Raw genomic sequence first — 22,064 nt, forward strand, 5'->3', positions numbered from 1 at the left:
GCTGAAAATGACTCTTTTTAACTAGGCAAGTCCGAAGAAAACTATTGTCACTTTCATGCTAAGAATCTGAAGACTGGCTGCTCGGTGTCTGTGTGTGCATACGTGAACAGGTGCATGCACACAACAGGAAAAAGTATTTATGCTTCCTTGAGACTAATCTACATATGTTCCAGTGTGATTCCCCACTTAGGGCGCAATCCTAACTGCACTTTGGGCTGACGCAAGTCCCTTGCACCGGCCTGGGAGGGTTGCAAACGTGCCGTAAGGCTTGCCTGTTCCAGCGCAGGATAGGATTGCGCCCTTTGACTGATTTCTGGCATTTTAGCCACTGTATGATATGGGAGTTATGATCTGAAGCTGTGCCACTCACCATCAATGACATTATCAGTGCGATTCAACAAGTTACAAAAGCATTTCCGTAATCATAATTTTATACTTGGAATATTCACTAGCTCACCACTCAGTATGGACAGCTGCATCAGTGCTTTCAGGCAGGTGCGATCACCCTGGGCCTGCAAGAGCTGGCTGTTTTGAGATATGTACATTCTGACTTCCAGACAGGCCTCCAGAATGGAACTACTACGTTTGCTGGGGAGTTATGGCCCACTCCTAACCCCCCCCCCCAGGAGGCCACATCAGCTTTCCAGGCAGTGTACCAAATTGCAATGGCTCTGCTGGCTGGGAAAGGAATTGCATGTGCCCTGCAGTGCTGTATTGCAGTTGAGTGCTCGGGCAAAGAGACATCCTTGAAACAGAAGCGCTTCCTTGCGGGAAGATCTGTGGGTCCTGTGCATCTCACTGTCGCTCACTGCACAACAGCTGCACTACAAAGAGACATCTGGGAATGCCCTTGGGTATTTATTCCAAGTGACCCTTTGTGTGTGATGTTTCCTCCTTCTTAGGCTTCCATTCTTCCTTTGACTGTAAAGTCAGACTGCATTTAAAAACAGCAACACACAAATAGCTTGAGCTTTGTTATATGCCTTGTAAGCAGCACTGAGTTCGCTGGCTCTGGATCCACCTACCAGCCACAGACATAAATCCCTTTTCCACTCCCTTTGTAGCTTTTTGATGTCTGGTCCCTTAAACCTTTCCCTGCATGCCCTGTCCCCCATGAGAACATATACACAGCAATTGTCTGCAACCCTGCATGGGGGTCTGGATTTACTCTTCTTATCAGGAGGCAGCAGACACTCGCCAATTGACGATGGTGTGGAAGGAACAGCCGTCGCTACCGGAAACCAGAAGCCCAACCCCTGGGACTTCAAAATGAGCTTGCTTACTCATGATGCCACCCCTCCAATACCCCTGGTTATAGCACTCAAACTTCTTTTTTTCCACCCTACTATGTGCTGTACACACGTAACACAGAAATTACTGTGCCCAGTTGATAAGCAACCCTCCTGCTGTTGTTTTTCACTGCTCCATGACGGAATTCTGTGTGTTGCCTTGCTTTCCTTCCTTCCTTTCTTCTACACAGGGACAGGAGTTGTGTGCAAAGGATTGTGGGCCACTGAAGCATAAGGAAATGAAACAGAATATTTTTAGTTTACCATAGGTAGCTGTTCATACAGTGCCGAAATAATGGGAAGTGAAGGCCACCTGCCCGCATCTTACATTCTGTTTCAGGTTTGAGTAAAAGACACTGGAATGCCAACAATGCTTGCACCACATGGGGAAGAGCATGCATGTGTCAGAATTGCCACTTTTCTCTTTAAAAAACAGTCAAGCAGTGAGCCATGGTTCCTGTTTATCTGACAGGGACAAGCATTTTTGACACATGTGCACTCTTGAAAAACGATACTTTACAAGCATGCATTTTGTATTCAGGTATCTGTACCCAAGTATCAAACATAATGTAAGAAAGATGGCCCACAGATCTCTCTCTCTCTCTCTCTCTCTCTCTCTCTCTCTCACACACACACACACACACACACACACACACACACACACACACACACACACACACAGACAGAGAGAGAGAGAGAGAGAGAGAGAGATGGATCTGAATGTAGGACATGCTCAGACCCAAAGCTCAGTAGCTGGAGGCCATTGCAAGTTCTCAACCTAATCTTCTTGTGATGGGAATAACTGCAGGAGCAGTGTCAGTGAGGTTGGACCCAGGGCTCTTAAGACTCATGGACTCCCATGGCTGTCCAACTGGCCCCCACCCCCACTGCAGGCAGCTATGACATGAGTCGCTCAGCCAAGCAATTTGCACCTGTATTGCCTTGTCTTGCTCCCCTCATCTGCAACTGCAGGAGTCTCTGAGGAAGTTTGTTTTTGAATGGGGATGGCAAGAAAGGAGGTTGCTTCAGTTCTCCTTCCTCAGTGGTGCCAGAGTAGCAAGGATGGAGCATCCTTGGTGATCACACAAAGGTGATCACACCTTTCCCCAACCTATTGGTACCTCTCTTCAGCATCACTGGAATGCTGAGAGGAAGGCAACTCCTTCTGAGAAACTCCACTTTGACTCCACAGGAGCTGGCATTATAAACTCCTTCTGGCCTGGGCATGGTGTCTTTCCTCTCTCAGGTCACACAAATCTCAAGCTGATCCTGGGGGAAGGGCCATACCAACAGTCATATTAGGCCAGTGCTGGTCTCCATTGGAATCAGTGTATTAAGCTCCGTCTGGCTGGGGCAGCTCTTCTTCCATTCCATGGCTTTAAAGTGTCACCTCTAGAGATAACCATGGATTCTGTGAGTCCAGTTAAACCTAACCTCTTCCAAAATGGCTGTCCATAAATCAACTGATTGGTTTTGCAGGTTAACATTCTACATCATGCGGGTGTGCCCAAAATTCCTGCCCAGACCAGGGCAAGGCAGCAGCAGGTGTGATTTTACGATCACAGAAGTGGGGAACCCAGCGAGGCCCTGAACAGCATTTGCATGAGCCCTTTATTGCAAAGTGCCTCTTGCAAATGTCTTCCAGTCTCATGAGAAGGACTTGAAAACAGCGAGCAAATGCCTGCAAATTTACCAAACAACACCTTTTACCTTACGTATCACTGCAATCTCACAAGATCACTTTGCAATTTTTCACGCTTTGGCCAATTTATGAATCCTCCGCTTTTAGGTCATGAAATGCCTAGCTCATTCCCAAGACCACATCCCGAGGTGCAATCTTCTTCAGTTCATACAAATCTTTCTTCATTGGCACCCCCCTGTACATGTTTCTGCCCCTTCAACCAGCCCTGCTCATTTTCATATCTTTGCTTTAGTGCAAGGCTCACAGTTATTGCAAAAGTATTCTGTTTCTCATTTATTTATTTTATTTATTCAGGTATTTATATACCGCCTTTCTTTCTTTGGTCGTCAGATTTCTCCTCAGACTTTAATCGAAGGCGGTTTACATAGGCAGGCTGCTCTAAACCCCCCCGTAGGGATTTTTACAATTGAATAGTTCTCGTCTTTCATAGAACTCCTCGTTCCAGCTGAATTCCTTCCCGGTCATGATGTAAGCAGCACTGAGTTCGCTGGCTCTGGATCCACCTACCAGCCACAGACATAAATCCCTTTTCCATTCCCTTTGTAGCTTTTCCACACAAGCTCTTACCTTGTGTGGAAAGGGGAAAACATATAAGAAGCAAGAACAGCATATACACCAGTGCCCTGATGTTTACCACACTTTCCCATTCCTGTACTGTATGCTCAACATAACTTGCTTGACTTGCCCTAGTTTTATTATTGTATTAAACCAATGTCTGAGCAACTTCCAAGAATAAAGAGAAGCTCTTTCTGGAACCTCAGGGAGTGATTTACCACTACTTTGCCATGAGGTAAACACAGCCTCTGAAAATAGCCTTGGCGTTCTGTATCTGGAATGCAGATTCCCCACCCCATAAAGGGGTGAGGGAAGCAGGTGCAAGTTCGTTTGCTTTCTCGCTTCTCAGATCATGACTTGAGCATCCAGGCAGGAGCAGAAGGAGGCAGAAGGCCTGCCTATCACCAGCACACCCCACTGAGAATCCCCACTGCTCACATCTCCTCGACTCCCGCTTCCCCAACCGCTGGTGGGGAAATAAATGGCAATTTCTCAGCAGCTGTCTAGGACGAGATGCGGTGATCGATAGGGCCCTGCTCATCTGTGCTGTTTGATTCTCCCTCTGCTGATGCAATCAAGGTGCTGGAGACAATGGATGCCAGGCAGCAAGTGCTGTAACACATTCAATCAAGGAGCAGATGGGGAGCTGATGGAGTGTGCCGCAGAACCACATTTGGGGCTAGCGGTCCCACTCGTCCTATTATCCAGGCAAATGGCTCTCTGCCAAATGTCTCTCCCCAAGGGACTCAGACCTACTCATGCTGCTATTTCTTTCCGCTGGGCATTGACTTGTCAGTTATGTTAAAGGGCAAATCAAACCGATCAGTGAGGAATCTCGACTTATTATTGACAAACCAAGTTCCTAAGGCTGTCATGCAAGTTTCCTGAAAGCTCTTTGGTTCACCTCAACCAACTGCAGAAAGAGAGAGTAATTAAATCAACCATAATACATCAGCAAGTAGAAAGATAAAACTAGATTGACCTGAGGAAGAGGAACTAGTGACAGAGTTCTGGGCCAAATCACACTTTGCCCGCCACTTCCTCCTGGACCATATCAACTGGTTTGGTTATTCCCCCATCACCATACTAGGGGTAGTCTGGGAAACACTGACACCCCCTCCCCTTGCAGAAGACCTGAACCTTCTAAAATGCAAGAGGATGGAAAGACAGAGTTATCTGAGTTATTTTTATCTGATAACTATCATTTTTGGAGGCTCTGGACGGAAATGGATCCCTTATCAGGATGCAGGCACAAGCCAAGGCCTGACTATACCAGAAACAGATGCCAGCATTCAGCACACACTACTGCTGTGCCAAGTGTGATGGGTCCTAAGCTTTCTCTCCTCTAATCAAATTAAATGCAGTGCTAATTTGCTGAACAGAAACACATCAGCTCCAAACTGTAGGAACATCCAGAGAGAACAACACCCCTTCCATAGTAACATTGTATCCTCTATTTTGATAGTTCATTTCTGTAATTTTGGGGCTGGGGGAGGGCGGAACTGGGTGGGGTGGGGAAGGGTGGGGGAGGGGAGGATCAGGCCTGGGAGGAGGAACAGCAGCAGAGTCTGCTGCCAAATCCTATGCCCCCTCCCGAGCTTCTGTGGTTGACATGAGCTGCTAAATTGCAGGTACAGAACCAAGTGGACATGTTGGGGCTACCAGGGCTTTACTGAAGGAAACCGAAGTTCCCTAACCCCAGGAAGACCTCTGGCTGCTTCCCTGACCCCATAAGATACAGTGGCAGCCATTTCAGCACTGCTGGATACCAGGGAAGCACAGGATTGAGCCCTAAGTCTCCTTCTACAGTGTCAATGTGACCTGGAATGCTGCCTGAGGTTGTCTTGGGTCCTCAACCTCTGTGATATTCCCCCCCCCAAATCCCCCAAACCCCCACCACCTCAAATCCTTCCCGTGCTGCTTGTGCACTGCCATGAAATCTGGAAGTGCAGGACTTCTGGTTTCACAGCAGAAAGAGTATGGTGCAGAAAGAGTATGGTGAGCAGGAGAATGATCTGCTCCTTGCTCAAGTGAGCAGGAAGCAGATCAGTGCAGCTTGCATTGGCAGCATGTTGGAGGGAGGTGGCGAGAGCAGACTCAGGGCAAAAGGCATCCCAGATTTACTGCCCCTTGCAATCTGCCACTAATGGAACCCATAGCATGGAGCTCCATGGATGGGCTGACTCTGCTCCTTTACAGTGGTGCTCAGTGGCAAAAGCTGGTAGCCTGCCAATGAGCTAACCCATGCACCACCCGTGGACAACAGCCTCTTCTTCCTCCCCCTCCGCCCAAGCAGCAGTTCTTCTGAAGGGCCATCTGTACAGATAAGAGACATGCTCCCCAATATCCCTTCAATGTGCATTCCTGAAACAAACGAAATCTCATAAAAGTCTCTTTCTGCACAGCAGAGCCATAGAGCAGTTCCTTTTACAGAGCCCAGGTGCAATATATACCACCGGAGTGGCCTTGCTTTGGGGAATCGCAGGCCTCTCGGCCGTTCTCAGCAGAGTTTGTTTTGTGCAAAGTGAAAGCGATTTGGTTTGCAGTCTCATTTTTTGCCATCTGTCATTGCCTGTGACACCCAGTGGTAATAGAAGGGCCCGGGATCTCTGGATTTTATAGCTCCACTCGGCAGCATTTCTCTTTTGGCGAGGACATAAATTTTGCCTTTTTTGTGGGCATGTGTGCAGATTTTGCAAAATTAGTCACCTTTTTGCAAGGAGCTCTGTATTCTGAGCTGTGCCTTTGGGGTCTGGGGAAGAGCCTGGCAGAGGAAGCTTAATTAGGGGTCTGTCTTTTGTTGGGAGCAGCACAGTGGCATGTTGGCAAGGCCCTGACAGCTTCCAAATGAAATAAGTTGGAGGGGTCTTGTTGTGGTGACCCTGACTGTATATCACAAACCAGCTCATGGCTTTAGTGCCTGGACAGGCTCTTGTTTTTTTTGTTTTTTTAATGTTTTGCCTTCAGACAGGACCAGAACTAGACAACAGGAAGGAGTGAGTAGAAGCTGCTGTCAAAGATGGAAGAGAGTCTAGTATGAGAACCTCTGCACTGGATTTTTCATAGAGCTGGGGGTGAGACTGAGGGACATCAGTGAAACTAAAGCAGCATAAAACTGCTCTGGTAAAATGAGCAGGAATGATGAGATGGCATAAGTATGGGGATCTGTGATACTGTCAAGTGAATGTGGCGGCCAAGGCCTGGCTTGGGGGCTTGAGTTGTAGGACCAAACTTAGCAGCAGCAACTACCGTATTCTGAAAAGCATGGGATTGCATTTGCGGATCCACTGGAAGTGAAGTCTGTACCCATACAGGCCTTATTTAACACAAACTGTACCCCTACCCACAAGCTCTGTTAGGAGGGCCTGTAATTCAATGGAAGAGAAGAAGCTTTTTATGCTGAAGATGCCACACTCAACCTCTGGCCTATGCAAACTCCAGTTAAAGGAACGTAAATCTTAGGGTGGGAAAGAACTGCTTGGAGGATTGCTGGCAGTCAAAGTAGGCAGCCCTGGACTAGATGGTCCACTGCTATGGCTCAGCTTCACATGGTCACACTGTCCAGCCTCAGCTGGTCTCCTGCCCAAATGCAGTGGCAACAGTTGCAGTCCTAGGTCCACTGCTGATGTGTAAACATTATAATCTGGAACAACCATTTTAAAAATCCTAGTGCATCAAAGAAAGAGGAAAAATAGCCTCTGAGTAGGCAAGTGCTATCTTGCAAAAGTGAGCAGCTAAGAGATATTTTTATTTTATTTTTCAAAAGCAGCATATATGCATGCATACATTATTGATCAGTGGTTCCCAAACTCCTATAAGGGAGTTCAGAACTACCTAAGTAGGTATGAGGGCAGGGCTAAGGCAGCAACACAAACCCCAGGATCACATTGCTGCTGGGAAAGGGGGGTTTCCTTAACTTTTACAAGCAGCGCTAGCATCCAGGGGGTGCGGAGAACCCCGCAACACCTCCACAGGGTTCCCTGTGTTTCAGTAACTGAAAAAAGCAATTGGGACCCACTTCTGGTCACTTCCCCCCCCCCCCCGCCCAGTTACTGAGGCTTGGGAAGAAGCCTCCCCGCACCCTCTGGATGGCAGCACTGCTTGTAAAAGGTAAGGAAACCCCTCGTCTGTTTCCAGCAGCAGCATGATCCTGGAGGTTGTGTCACTGCCTTCCCCCCTCCCTGCCTCATAAAGAGGCATAGGTTAGTGATTCCTAGGCTGGAGGGTCACATAATATAGATCATTATGTTGGGCTAGGGCAGTAGTTCCCAAACCTTTTAGCCATGGGTTCCACTTTTAAAAATTGACACTCTTTTGGGACCCTCCTCTCTTTAGGAGACTAAAACAAAGATTTCACTTTACCAGCTGCTCAAGCTTCTGTTTTTATCTTTTTTACTATGGTGGGGAGGACCACTTTCTGGAGCATTTGCTGAGCTCCGTGTTCATCATATCAGGACCATTCAGGGGGCCTTGCACTCCCCTTCGCCTGTCCTTCAACAAGAACCTAGGTATATTTACCTACTCATGAATAAATGCTGCTCCATTTTGGGCTCAATAGGGCTCAATACATTTTTTTTGTCAGCTTGTCAGCTTCACGACCCACCAAAAATTGGTCCTGACCCACAGTTTGGAAATCACTGGGCTATAGTAGTAAACCAGATAAAGGTTATCATCTCTATATAAAGAGATGCCCCATGTGTGAAAAGGTTTCCATGAATGTAGTTCAGATGCCTAGCCATACTGAAATGCCCATCCAGATCCATATAGATTCTGGGCGCTTAAGGTGAGCCACACAGTTGTTAGGGGGATGTGCAGTTCCATGCACTCAACTATTGTTGCTGAGCATCATCTTGTGGCATGGTTGAGACTGTCGTATTTATCCCATGGCCTATGCCAGAGGGCAAAGATGGCATGTGAAACATCTCTACTGAGAATCTCATCTTCCTAATCTATGAATTCTTCCTCCCTTTTCCTGTAACCTGCATTTCATTAAACATTCCTTAAAGCTGAAAGAAGAATTGATGGTCTCTTTTCATTTTCATTTTAAGACCCCTGCCCTTCATGAGCATCTGTCTTAGTTGCTACTTATCCTCTGCTTGTGGCACCCACAGAGTTTAGACTGGAACTAAAGCAGTACACACATGAGATCTATTAGAAATTACACCACGGAGAAGGTGAGCAGCCCATGATGGATGAGAGCCATAAATTATCTCTAAAATGACACTCTTTGATTAAGCTAAGTGCCAACTATGGCACCTGGGGTTTATTTATTTATTATTATTTTAAAAGAAAAAAATTAATAATCTTATCACGGTTTGGAGCATCTCTTCCAAGAAAACCTTTCTCTAAATAAAAAAAATCCTGTTCCCTGTGCCTTTGAAGTGCAGCAGAAGGCACACAGCAGCCGCCACATTTTTTAGGTGGCCCCCAAATTGCTGTCCCTGCCTCCCTTAACACAGGTGGTCACTGTCCAAGGAGCATCCTGCCTCCACCTTCTGCACAAGTATAAGGTTCTATTAAGCACAGGCCCCACCTAATTTCCCTCCCAGTTTAGCAACTCACTGCTTTCATGTTGCCTATCACCAGAATTAAGCAAAGTAATCATTGTGCCTGCTGATAGTTACAGGGGAAAAAAACATCCATTAACTTCAGTGCACTAGAGTGCTGTTCACTTAATTGTAACGAACTTTGAATGGCTCCCCAGGAACTCCATATGGTAGGCCTGCACAACTTGTGACCCAGCAAGCTGAATGTCGCCCCTGAAGTCATGGCCTGACTGCACTCATTCACTGGGCCCCTTGTTTTGGCCAGGGCCGAGGAGAGAGTTCTCCTGGGAGAACCTCTAGCTTGTAATCGGGAAGAGGGGGAGGATGAAGGGTGTGTGAAAGCTCCACTGAATTCTCTCCCCAGCAGGACTCACTTCTTTTTGCAACTGCTGCCATTTTCATGGTGGCGGCACTGTGAACAAAAGAGCTGGCGAGGGGAATTGTTAACCAATGTTTCTCTCTAGAGGTACCAGGGGACCAGCCCTTACCGTGATCTTTAGGAAGAGAATACAGCCAAAATAAAGTACACAGCTCAATTTGATAGAAGGGATCACGAACTGGATAACAGATCAGCATAATGCGGGGAATGCAGGGTCCCAAAGAAGAGACTGAGGGACTGATCCTATACTTGGCTGGTCTGCACAGAGCAGCACTGCTGATGCAGCTTCTGTTGCATCTTACAGGGCAGCTGGGGACCAGGCCAACAGGGAGGAGTCAGTACAGAAACCTTTTTCTAACATCCTGCACCACTCCCTGGTCCCCAATGGGCTTACTCAGATCTATGACAGCTGTTTTGCAGGCATAAATCTGTTAGACCAGCATGTCAGGGCCTAGACAGGGGCATAGGCTCTCTCAAATGCCACTGCCACCAAGATTCACCCCACCCCACCCCTGACCTGCTCCAGACCCACCCCAATCCCTACCCTGATCCATACCACCGCCACCTTATCTGCTCCAATGACTGGTATGCTGCTCATTGCTGCCAGTATGGGGCCTACTGGTTGCTGCACCATCAGCAGTGAGCAGAAACCGTCATAGCAGCTGCAGTGATGGCACCCTGTGAGATGCACTGGCTGACTGCAAGATCCACCAGCATATCACATGGATAAGATTGGACTGTAAGAGAGTCTCAATTCAGTGATCATTTTATTATTAAAAAATAAAATAAAATATTTTATACAAAAATACCCCTTTCACCCAAAAGAATTAATAAAGAGATATTGCTATGCCCTAACTGGTATGTAGCATGTTCTTAGCCAAGAGTGGTGAATGCATGTAATGAAGACAAGTATTTGGTGCATCCGGGGGTGGATCCAGTATTTGTGTTGGGGGGGGGAGGATACATGAGCGTTACCAACTGCAGAGCTCAGGTCAACCAGGCAGGTAGACCTGGGCTCCAAGTTGAACTTTATGTCTTCCATGGCTGCACTTCAGTGGACAGATAGACCTGGGCTCCTGCCTGAACTTGGAGCCTGGATATACCTGCCGTGTAGACTTGGGTTCCTGGTTGAACTGGCCTCCATGACTGGTTTGCTGGGCGGTTAGATCTGGGTTCCCGCCTGCACTTGGAGCCCAGATCGACCTGTCTGATAGACCTGGGCTCCCATTCTGCCTCTTCCAGGCAGGTAGACCTGGGCTTCCAGCTGTGCTTGGGCTGTTTCCCATCCCAGTAAGCACTCTTCCCCTCTGGCATCGGTTTGGGGGGGGGCATGCACCCTTGGCCCCCCTTGGATCCACATCTGGGTGCATCCAAAGAAATGAGGGCACATTTCAGGAAGAAGTTCCATGAATTCTTAGGCTTTCACCCAGGAAAGCTAAAGATGGGGAGAGACAATATGAACAGGAGGTGCATTGGAATGGCTATATAACAGCATTCAGGGGAGACAGGAGGCTCCACAAATGGCTTCTTCCTCCCAGGGTGTGGGTTGGAAAGAAAGGACATTAGGCTTGGCCTAAGCTTCAGGAAAGCAGTGTCATGTATTGTCCATTCTATTTGTAGGGATTCCCAGTGAAATCGTCTCTAATACAGAACTGTGGGACATCCACTAAAATTGAGTGTTGGGAGAGTTAGGACAAAAGAAAATATTTCTTTACCCAGCGTGTGATTAGTCTGTGGAACTCCTTGCCACAGGATGTGGTGGTGGCATCTGGCCTAGATGTCTTTAAAAGATTTGACAAATTTCTGGAGGAAAAGTCCATCACAGGTTACAAGCCATGATGGGTTATGTGCATCCTCCTGATTTTAGAAGTAGGCTACCTTATAATGCCAGATACAAGGGAGGGCACCAGGATGCAGCTCTCTTGTTTGTCTTGTTTGCTCCCTGAGGTTTGGGACACTGTGGGATACAGGAAGTTGGATTAGATGGGCCTTTGGCCTGATTCAGCAGGGCTCTTCTTATGTTCTTATGTTTATCACTTGGTAGTAGCAGGCAGAACTGGGGATTATGCTGTCTGACAGCAGGGTTTGTATTGTCCATGATTATAATCTAAGGGCAAGGCATAAATAGAAAAGAATAGAATATAGTAAAGGAAAAATCTGGTTCTTAACAGCACTTCTGCCAGCAGCACTGCTCCCCTGGGTGTCTGGCAGCCACCTGTTTTTCCTCCAGAGGTCCCCTAGGAATAAAGCTCCATCATCACATAAGTCATATGGCCAGGAGACCAGAGAGCTCCAAACAAGGCTGCAGTTCTAGGCTGGTTGGAGTCTTGAGCCACATCATACCTATTAGGGACTGAGGGTATACTGCAGCCTTTTGCGTCAAGCATAAGACATACACAGACACACCCTGAACTCAGTGAGGCTTAGTATAATGCTGTAACAAAGCTCATATGTGTGATAATCATAGTTGAAATGCTAACAGCTTTCAAATGGAACCCTCTGGCACATCTAGGGAAGAGAGTTGTGCCTTGTTTCTTTTGGGCAGGCAGCAGTTGTGGTGCTTCCCATGCAGTCATTAAAACTGCTCTTTGCCTAGCCAATCTTGCCTGTAGGACATCACCACTACAGTCAGGGTTGGCTGGCTGGGGCCATGCCCTGCATCTCTGCTTAGGATGGGTGTGCCATCCCTACACAGTGGACTGAGCCCCTTCCCCAGAAGATGGTCATTCTCCAGGCACAGCTATCAATGATTTCTGAAGCTCAGAGTTCACCAAGCAGGCCATTAATTTCTTCCCTGCAAATGCTTTGGCTGTCAGAGCTGCTTATGAATTACGCATCCTGGACTCTCTGAATCCCCCTCCTTGCCATTTGCCAGGCAATAACTCAACTGCCAGAATGGGGTGGGGAGGCAGCCCCCTAGGAAGAGATAGAAGACTTCACTGAACTTATGGCTTTGCTGAGCATTGGGAGATAGCAAGGACTGTAACACACATCATCAGGTCAAGAAAAATCATTCCTAAATGGGAAGGGGGTGGTTATTTCAGAGGCTAAATTATGTTTTTAGAGGCACTATCATAAATCTGAAGTCTCTTTGCTGATTCTGGTGTACTTGCTCCTGATTAAGAGAAGACTAACTGTGTCACCATTTTACAGAGGAAGAACAGGATACACCCAACCTGACACTCTCTTCCCCATCCAGGCAACACTTACTTCTTGCCACTGTTGTGCCTTCAGAAGGATTACTGTGTAAGATACGCAGATATGTCTGGGAGTGTCTTGCTAATTCAGTGCAAGAGCAGTGATTGGAAAGGAAGCTGGAAAGGGCCATGGGGTTAAGTGCATAGGAACTGAATAGTGTTGTGGAGGGGGAAAGAGGTTCACTTGAGAATGTAAGGAACTATACATTGAGGTGACAAAGTCTGCGGACCTGAGCAGTGTATTTATTTATTTATTTATTTATTTATTTATTTATTTCAATTCCTGCTAACCCCTCCCACATCAGATGTGAAACATTTCAGTCACACTGCATTCAGTGTCACTCATCACCAATGTAGTGGTTCATATAACCATATTCTAGAAAGCACTCACTACATTACAGAACTGAGACTGCAACAAAGAATTCTGGTTTGAGACTGTCCATATCTATCTGACACCTTGGAAAGTTGCTGCTAGCCAGTGTAGACAGTACTAAGCTATATGGACCAAGGACCTGATTTGGGAAAGGAGATTTGTATGGTCACCAGAATTTATATCACATTTTCAGCATGTTATGTGTGTGGACACTGTGTGGAACAGAGCCACTAGTGTGAATTGCTGGTGACTGTGTGCACATGCCACCAGAGAGCCCAGTCACTGCCAGTAAGTTGGTGGTAGGGGAGGGGTGTGGGTAGAGAGGGAGAAAATTGGGGCAGACTGGAAGCATGTCATTGGAGGGCAGGGGGCAGATACCAGCAGCAGCACTGATATCCAGGACCCCCTTTCAGGCCTCAACACAGCTCCTTGGGCCCACTCACACTTACCCTAGCCAAAGAGCTAGCAAGGATCCAAGTAGGTTCATTGGGGAGCATAGCGTAGTGGAGTAGATAAGTTAGTTTAAAAAACTCTTTTACTTAACTCTCCATCATATCATGATCCCCGGCCAGCCCAGAGCATGCAGAGGGGCCCGCACTACTGCATGCTACAGGCCAAGGATAGCATTGGGCTGTAATCCTTTTACATACATACAGGTTACGTTATGGGATCACTAATTAAACTGAAGCACATTTAAGTTGAAACAACCAGTTCTTGTTTTATGCCTGTGTGAAAGCAGCAACTCAGTCGTCTATAACTTGGACATCCATAACTTGGGAGCCAGTGTAGTCCTATTCCTAAGAAGATAATTTTAAAGAACAAAAGGTCACTCTTAAGGAGGAAGCACCAGCGGGGGATGGTGATGGTGGATCTTGGCCTGCTGCTGGTCTTTTCTGTTCCTCTGCCTCACAGACAATAGTACTCGAAAGTGCCTTATTTCATTCTCAGGTTCCCCTTCACAAAAGAGAAGACATTATTTCATACACAAAAGCCTGGCTTTGTTGCTTCCTGCCCAGTCTTCCACAAGAAACTGCAGTGTTAGCTAAGCCCGTGACCCCTTTAGAATGCAGATTTCTCTGAGCCTAGCCTCTTCTAACAATGTGGCCGATACAATCTCTAAGACTTCTTTTCTCAGGGTAAGGGATGGCCCATCTGCTTCAAACACTATCTTGCTATTGTCAAAGCCTGCCGAGCACCTACAAAGAGAAACCTCATGATGTGTGCAGTTCTTCCTAGAGCTCAGATGAATTCTTGCAGGTTTTATGTTTCAGGACCAAATTTGCATGTTCAATGAGGGAGAACCTTTCATCCAACAGTGAAGCACATTGCCAGCAAATTGGATGTGTTTGCTGTTTGTGCCCTTATATGTGTGGCATTGCTTTCAACTGGATGTGCATGGAGATAGGCATCTCCATGCAAAACTGGAGGTAGATCATTGTGATTGACACTGCAATCCTACCTTGCACTGGAACAGGGAGGTCCAAGGGCTTGCGCTGTATCCAACACAAGTTTGGGGCTGTCTGAGGCTCGACCCAAAGCAAGGGGAAAATTTTCCCCTTATCCCAGGGAAAGCTGCAACAGCCCCAATGGGATTACTTGGGTCTATGCCACCGAAATTGGCATAAGTGCTGGATTCTGGCCCCCTGCCTGCCCACGCACCCCTGGGAATGTTAATCTGATGACCAAAGAAAGGCGGTATATAAATACTAGCTATTATTATTATATATGTAAACAATATTTAATGCTTGAAAAATTCAGAGTGATAAATGGTTTACATGTTGGAGGTTTGAGGAGGAAAAATTTAATTCTGTACATATTTGAAGGGATTGTTGAAAATTAGGGTGTATTGAATGGAGGTTAATTCAATAAAATTGTAAAAGGTTGTATAATTCTTTCACAATAAGGGGATGATATTAAAGGGTTATATTAATGGACCAGTTAATAAGGGAAATTAGCAGCAAATAGAAAATACGTATGTTGATAACAACAAAAATGCTGGTCACTGCTAAATAGGAAATCTGTTAATGTGCTGTCCGTTAGCAAGTGGCGTAATAAATAATGGTACATTGCCAAGCTGGTAAAGCTGATAGATTGTGTGCAAAATGTTGGCAGCCTTCAGTCTCGAAAGACTATGGTATCGCGCTCTGAAAGGTGGTTCTGGAACAGCGTCTAGTGTGGCTGAAAAGGCCGATTCGGGAGTGACAATCCCTTCCACACTGGGAGCAAGTGCAGTCTGTCCCTGGTCTGTCTCCCTGGCTATGGGCCTTCCTTCTTTGCCTCTTAGCCTCAGACTGTTGGCCAAGTGTCTCTTCAAACTGGGAAAGGCCATGCTGCACAGCCTGCCTCCAAGTGGGCTGCTCAGAGGCCAGGGTTTCCCACTTGTTGAGGTCCACTCCTAAGGCCTTCAGATCCCTCTTGCAGATGTCCTTGTATCGCAGCTGTGGTCTACCCGTAGGACGCTTTCCTTGCACGAGTTCTCCATAGAGGAGATTCTTTGGGATCCAGCCATCATCCATTCTCACGACATGACCGAGCCAACGCAGGCGTCTCTGTTTCAGTAGTGCATACATGCTAGGGATTCCAGCACGTTCCAGGACTGTGTTGTTTGGAACTTTGTCCTGCCAGGTGATGCCGAGAATACGTTGGAGGCAGCGCATGTGGAAAGCATTCAGTTTCCTCTCCTGTTGTGAGTGAAGAGTCCATGACTCGCTGCAGTACAGAAGTGTACTCAGGACGCAAGCTCTGTAGACCTGGATCTTGGTATGTTCCGTCAGCTTCTTGTTGGACCAGACTCTCTTTGTGAGTCTGGAAAACGTGGTAGCTGCTTTACCGATGCGTTTGTTTAGCTCGGTATCGAGAGAAAGAGTGTCGGAGATCGTTGAGCCAAGGTACACAAAGTCATGGACAACCTCCAGTTCATGCGCAGAGATTGTAATGCAGGGAGGTGAGTCCACATCCTGAACCATGACCTGTGTTTTCTTCAGGCTGATTGTCAGTCCAAAATCTTGGCAGGCCTTGCTAAAACGATCCATGAGCTGCTGGAGATCTTTGGCAGAGTGGGTAGTGATAGCTGCATCGTCGGCAAAGAGGAAGTCACGCAGACATTTCAGCTGGACTTTGGACTTTGCTCTCAGTCTGGAGAGGTTGAAGAGCTTTCCGTCTGATCTGGTCCGGAGATAGATGCCTTCTGTTGTAGTTCCAAAGGCCTGCTTCAGCAGGACAGCGAAGAAGATCCCAAACAAGGTTGGTGCAAGAACACAGCCCTGCTTCACGCCGCTTCGGATGTCAAAGGGGTCTGATGTGGAGCCATCAAAGACAACAGTGCCCTTCATGTCCTTGTGGAAGGATCTGATGATGCTGAGGAGCCTGGGTGGACATCCAATCTTGGGGAGAATCTTGAAGAGGCCATCCCTGCTGACCAGGTCGAAAGCCTTCATGAGATCGAAAGCTTTCGTGAGATGTGCAAAATACACAAATCCAATACAGAAATATAATTTTACTCATTGTGAGGACCATTTATGAGTAATAGTGGATGAGCACCTCCTGCTCACCTTGGAATAAATTTCTTTTTTTCCAAGCTTTCTTGGAAAATGTTTGGGTCGTTCTGAACTTTTCCACAAAAGTGCAGAAAAAAATGAGCACCCCAAGCTCTTACAGCCCAATTCCCCCTTCCAAGCGAATGTACACCTGGTGGAATTGGTGGCATTTGGGACCCACCTGAGTCAGCAGGGAGCCCTTTGTGTCCATTTCTTCAACTGGAATTGACCCTTATGAGAATGTTTAGGGTTCGTAGGACTTGCAGTTTTCTCTGCATTCTAATTCAGTGAATTGGGCTGGGAGACACTCCTATGTGGACTCATAAGTATCTGATGTTTCCGTGAGTCCTGTTAACCGCTTGGAATGGGGAGGTTGGAAATGGGAGGGTGGGGACTGACTGATAGTGATGGCAAACCCCATTATGAACTGGGACCAAATTTGGAGGTGTTTCATCCCAACACAAAGAGGGGGTGGAAATCTGAACAAAGGGAGTTTGTGTTTGGAGTTTGTGTTTGTTGTGTCAGCCAGTATCCCGACTCTAATAATGCTAAGTACTAGGTGCTGTGCAGCAAAATGCACAACACAAAACAATTATGACCTGATTCCATCACCGTCATACTATCCTGGACTCAATCAGTTGTTAGACATTTAGGGATGCCTCAAATATGAGACCACATCCCCTCTTTGCGTATGTCTTCTAATAACCTTGCTGATTCTACTCTCTCTTGCACTGACAGCCTCCTCCCCGCTAATGAGCCTTGTAAAGAAACTCTACATGGGCTCATGGATGTTAGTCAACCTTTATTGGACACAGTCTTTACAAATTTGAATTGTACTTGTTCTTCCCAAGCAACACAGTTCCCTGCTGTTTTCTGCTGCTCTCTCTCTTTCTCTCTCTCTCTCTCAGCCGACTGTATCTCTACCTCCACATGCTGTAATGACACAGACGTTCAGCTACGGTGGTAACAAATTGTCCATATTATAACACTTTACATCTTGATACTAGTGCCTTCTTAAACAGCTTATCTGTAAACCAAGTGAATTCGCACTGGGATGTTAAGCAAATAGCTGTCATGTAATAGATGGGGTACCGGCTGAAATGAACACATACAAATGGCTGTAGCATTTACTGAAATGTCAGGCCAATCCCTCGCTGTTGTTGTTATGCAATGGAATTGTTTCTCTTCCATCTCTGGGTCTTCAACCTTCAGAGGTTATTTTTAAAAGTGTATTTAGAATTACGTGCGTGGATTTGAAGGGGCATTGTCAAGGGACAAGATAGAGCACATGCCAACATCTGCATGCTGGCATTACTGCTGGGAGGATTTTAAACAAAAGGCAGTGTTTAGGCTATTGAAAACAACCTAGTCAATTCCCTTTTGAGATCAATGCATTTCTTTTTTCGCCCTTAAGTTTCTCGGTTCTGGCTCTAACTTGCCAGATAGGATGATTTAGCTATGCCATGTGCCTTGTCTGGTCCACATATATCAGTGTTCAGCTGCCTGGGTGTGCTATCTGCACCCCCCCGAGAGACTTGTTGTCAACAACTACACTTACAGAACCCCCAACATAACCATACTTCAGCTTCTCATTGTGGCCATTTCTTCATACCATGGTTCATTTCCCAGTGATCCTCCCTTCTCGATACCTTGTGCCCTAACCCACCATCTCCAGGGGGAGCCAGTTGCAAATCTGCTCAGATATGCAAGGCCATGGAACCAAGCATTATAAGAGCTAACAAGAACTGACACTCATCGATTAATCCAAGCATGCAATTCCTTTTTTTTTTTGGCCCTTGCTGCAACCTCAGTATAAATCTACTGTGCGTGGCTCTCATGGTGTGTGTGTGTGTGTGTGTGTGTGTGTGTGTGATTTTAAGCCTGCCCATGGATTAAAATAGCATAGGCATTGAAAGATTGATGGGCAGCCGTATCCTGAGCTGCCCAGAGGACAGGGTTGCTGTAGCGCCAAAAAAGCGCCAAAAACTACTGTGCGTCTGCCAGCAGCTCCTTGAGGGAAGGGGACATACATCCCCTTCCCCTGAGTAAGGCGAGTGGCTCCACAATGGAGCTGCTTGATTCTGTGGCAGCTCTGGAGCTGCTGCAGAAACAAAGAGTTCCATGTTGGGCCACACCGCCTGACACAGAACTCAGGTTCTACTCTCCTCCCGCCCTGCTCCCTCCCCCAGAACACCTCTTCCCCGCCTCCCCCCACACCCCCGTCTACCTCTCCCCTTTTCCCCTTTTCCCCTTGCCCCTATGGGTCTCCTCGGACTTGCAGCACCTCCAGAGGAGGTGCACTTACTCCTGAGGAGGTGCAAATGTACTTTACGGGACTTGTGCCAACGCAAGTCGTTTGCTGGATTGCGCCCTTTTATACCATATACAGAAATAGTTCTCACAGTGGTTTGCATGGCAAAAAAAAAAAAAAAAGAAAAAAGAATGAGATGGTTGTCTGCTACAAAAGCAAAACCAAAATCCTAGATAGCTGGGTTGGTCCATTAGGAAAAATCCAAACATAATAATTCAGTAATACCTTTATTAGAAGACAAAATATCTTAACCAAGCTTTCAAGTTCTCCAGAACCCTTCATCAGGCTGGAGGTTAAGCAATGTAAAAACAGGAGAATGGCTAGCCATGAGAGAGTAGTCCAAAAGCCTGCAGTTTCTGTCTTAAAAAAGAGGAGGAATTAAACAGACTCCTGCCGATTAATCTCACAGCCAGACAGGATCTCACGTTGCATGTAGGGCTCCTGGGATGAAGAAGGGACGATAATTGGAGGTTCCTCCATTTTTATAAAGGCAAGCAGCTGCTCTGTGGGGTAAGTGAGTGACTCCCGAAGGGACTCACAATTCAGACAGAAACACACCAGCACCAGCAACTTTGAGGGATACCATGCTTGGATGAGCGGAGACCATTACTCTCCTTCCGTTCAATATATGAAGGCCATCATCTTTAAAGGGGCCTCTTTGTTCAGTTAGCAGGAGTATAAACAATGAAGAACTGTTTCTTTGACATGACATGCAGGCTCTCCCCTTTGCAAGGATCCAAAAGATACCCTGACCAATGAGATAATAACTGTCAAAAGCCTGGGATTTTGTCATTATGCATAAATGTGAAATAAGTTTTTAAAAGCCCAGTCCTATCCCCTGCCATACCACTGTGTGCAATGCCACCGTCACAGCCTGTGCTGCATGTCATGGGCCAGCCAGGGGCCATAGCCCAAGAGAGGTGACTAAAGACATTCTTTTTTTTTTTACTTATCTCCCTATAGGCTGCCTGGTCCCCAATGGCTTTCCTCAAATCTAAGTCAACTCTTTTGCAGGAATCTGAAGAGCCTTTGGGAGCATGTCTGGGCTAAGAAGGAGGGATAGGATCTGGTGTGCACAGCTGCTGCTGAGATCCACCCCTTATAGCCCCCTCCTGCCCCTGGCGGGTCTGATACCCACCCCAATCCACCCCTGCCGCCGACATACTATCAATGATGGAGGTTCCATGTTCTCTTCTTTTTTTCTTTCCCTTGTTGTTTTGTTAAATTTTAATGGATGGTTTTCTGCTGGGTTGAGCATTATGGCACTTGTAATATTTTATGCACTTGGCAATTTTTATCTCCTGTTATTCAAAAACAAATTTTATGTATGCTGAGAAATCACTTTCTGAAATTGTTTAAGGAAATATAATTTTTTAAAAAGCACAGCATCTTATGCCCAAGTACAGGTGCCAGGCAAATTGTGAGGAAGCTGCTGCTCTCTCTGGGACCAACTGTAAGGTTATCCACTTTCCCCAGGAGCTCTGGCCAGGAAGTGATCTCCAGTCAAACTCAGGATCAAGAAACAGTAACCTATAATACAGTACATAAGAGTAACTCAGTTCCACACCCTCCTCAATGGGCGGCCCGATTCTATCCCCTGTGGCTCCACTAGACACAGCAGCATCCATGGTGCCAAAATGGTGCCCCAGTGGCACTGCCAGGGCTGCTGGAGGTCTTCCTTGGGGAAGAGGACATTAGGATTGAGTCCTAATTTAGCCCAGCCAAATCACCCCCCAACACAGCTACGTCTCTGGCCTTCTGCCCCACCCCAGTTATTTCATGCTACTCTTTCAACTTTTACCTTTATCAGGCTTGATTCAATTATTTCAGAACAGCAGGAATAATGGCTGCAGTTGCATGATCCTTCACATTGGGAAGTTTTCTACATTAAAAATATGGATGTGAATGGAGCCCAAATCCTCAAGCCAGAGAGCTTGAGCTGATGCTGCAGCTACTATTTTGAAGACTCTTACCAAAGCATGTAACAACAGGTCATTCACAAGAAAAGCATCTTGGGAGAATGCTTAGGTACTGTATTTTGTAAATCTCCAAACCATACCCGGCCTCTCTTTCAAATTAAATCCCATTTTGAACGAGTTGCTAAAAATTCCAGTGCAAACCAGAGGAGGGGCTCAATGAAGCAGATGAGCGGGGAGACAGATGGAAATGAAGAACAAGAAAAGGTATTTCGTGAAAGGTAAAGGGGAAAACATTGATAGAGAAGCAATAGGTTGCTGAAGTTGGCTGCCTTATCTGCCTGCCTGCCTTAGCTGCCTGCTGGGCTGCTCTCTCAGAGCCCAATCCTGAGCTCTGAGCACCAGCTTACCGCCCGCATACACTGTCACAAATGTGCTGTGAGGCACATTTGCAGGGCTTAGTGCCAGCCCAGCACTTGAGCGAGCCCACACTGGGCCAGCACTGGTGGGAGGCTGGCAATCTGCCACTCACGGTCACTCAGACCACCTAGTGATGAACAGGACAGTGGGGGTGTGGGGGGGGGGAGGTGGGGAAGAGGCATTCTGGAGTGGGCAGAGGGGGACAGAGGGCAAGCGGAGGGCAGGGAGAAGGCATGGTGGAAGAGGGAGCAGAGAGGGAGGGGGTGGGACTGGCAGAGCTCGGCTTCACAGGATCCAGAGTCCCACATTGAGCCTCTCTGCTTGACACGGAACTCTGTTACTCTGCACCTGCTTGACAGTGGGCACAGAGTCGAGTAGCCCCATTGTGGGGCTACTTTCCTTACACGGGGGAAGGCAACAAAAGTCCCCTGCTCCCAAGGAGGTGGCAGGGCTGCCCGGGGGCCATTTTGGTGCCATGGTAGCCTCGCGCTCCAGGCAGGCCAAGATTGGGCTGCCCGTCTCCCTCCCTTCCCTCAAAGCAAGGCTGCTTCCCTTGCCCTGCTCCCATCAAGGCAACTGCCTCACCCTTGAATGCATTGTAAAGGGTTGTTTCTTGCCCTCTTTCTGTCTTTGAGAGCCCTCTCTGCAAAGGGAGACACAGTGACCAATCCTGTCCAATTTTCCAGTGCTGATACAGCCATGCCAATGGGGCACAAGCTGCATCCTGTGGTGGGGAGGCAGTCTCAGAGGCCTCTTCAAGGTAAGGGAATATTTATTCTCTTACATCAGGGCTGCATTGCAGCTACATCAGTGCTGGAAAGTTGGATAGGATTGGGCCCT

The sequence above is a fragment of the Tiliqua scincoides genome, chromosome 2, assembly GCF_035046505.1.
Source record: "Tiliqua scincoides isolate rTilSci1 chromosome 2, rTilSci1.hap2, whole genome shotgun sequence".
Lineage (NCBI taxonomy): Eukaryota > Metazoa > Chordata > Lepidosauria > Squamata > Scincidae > Tiliqua > Tiliqua scincoides.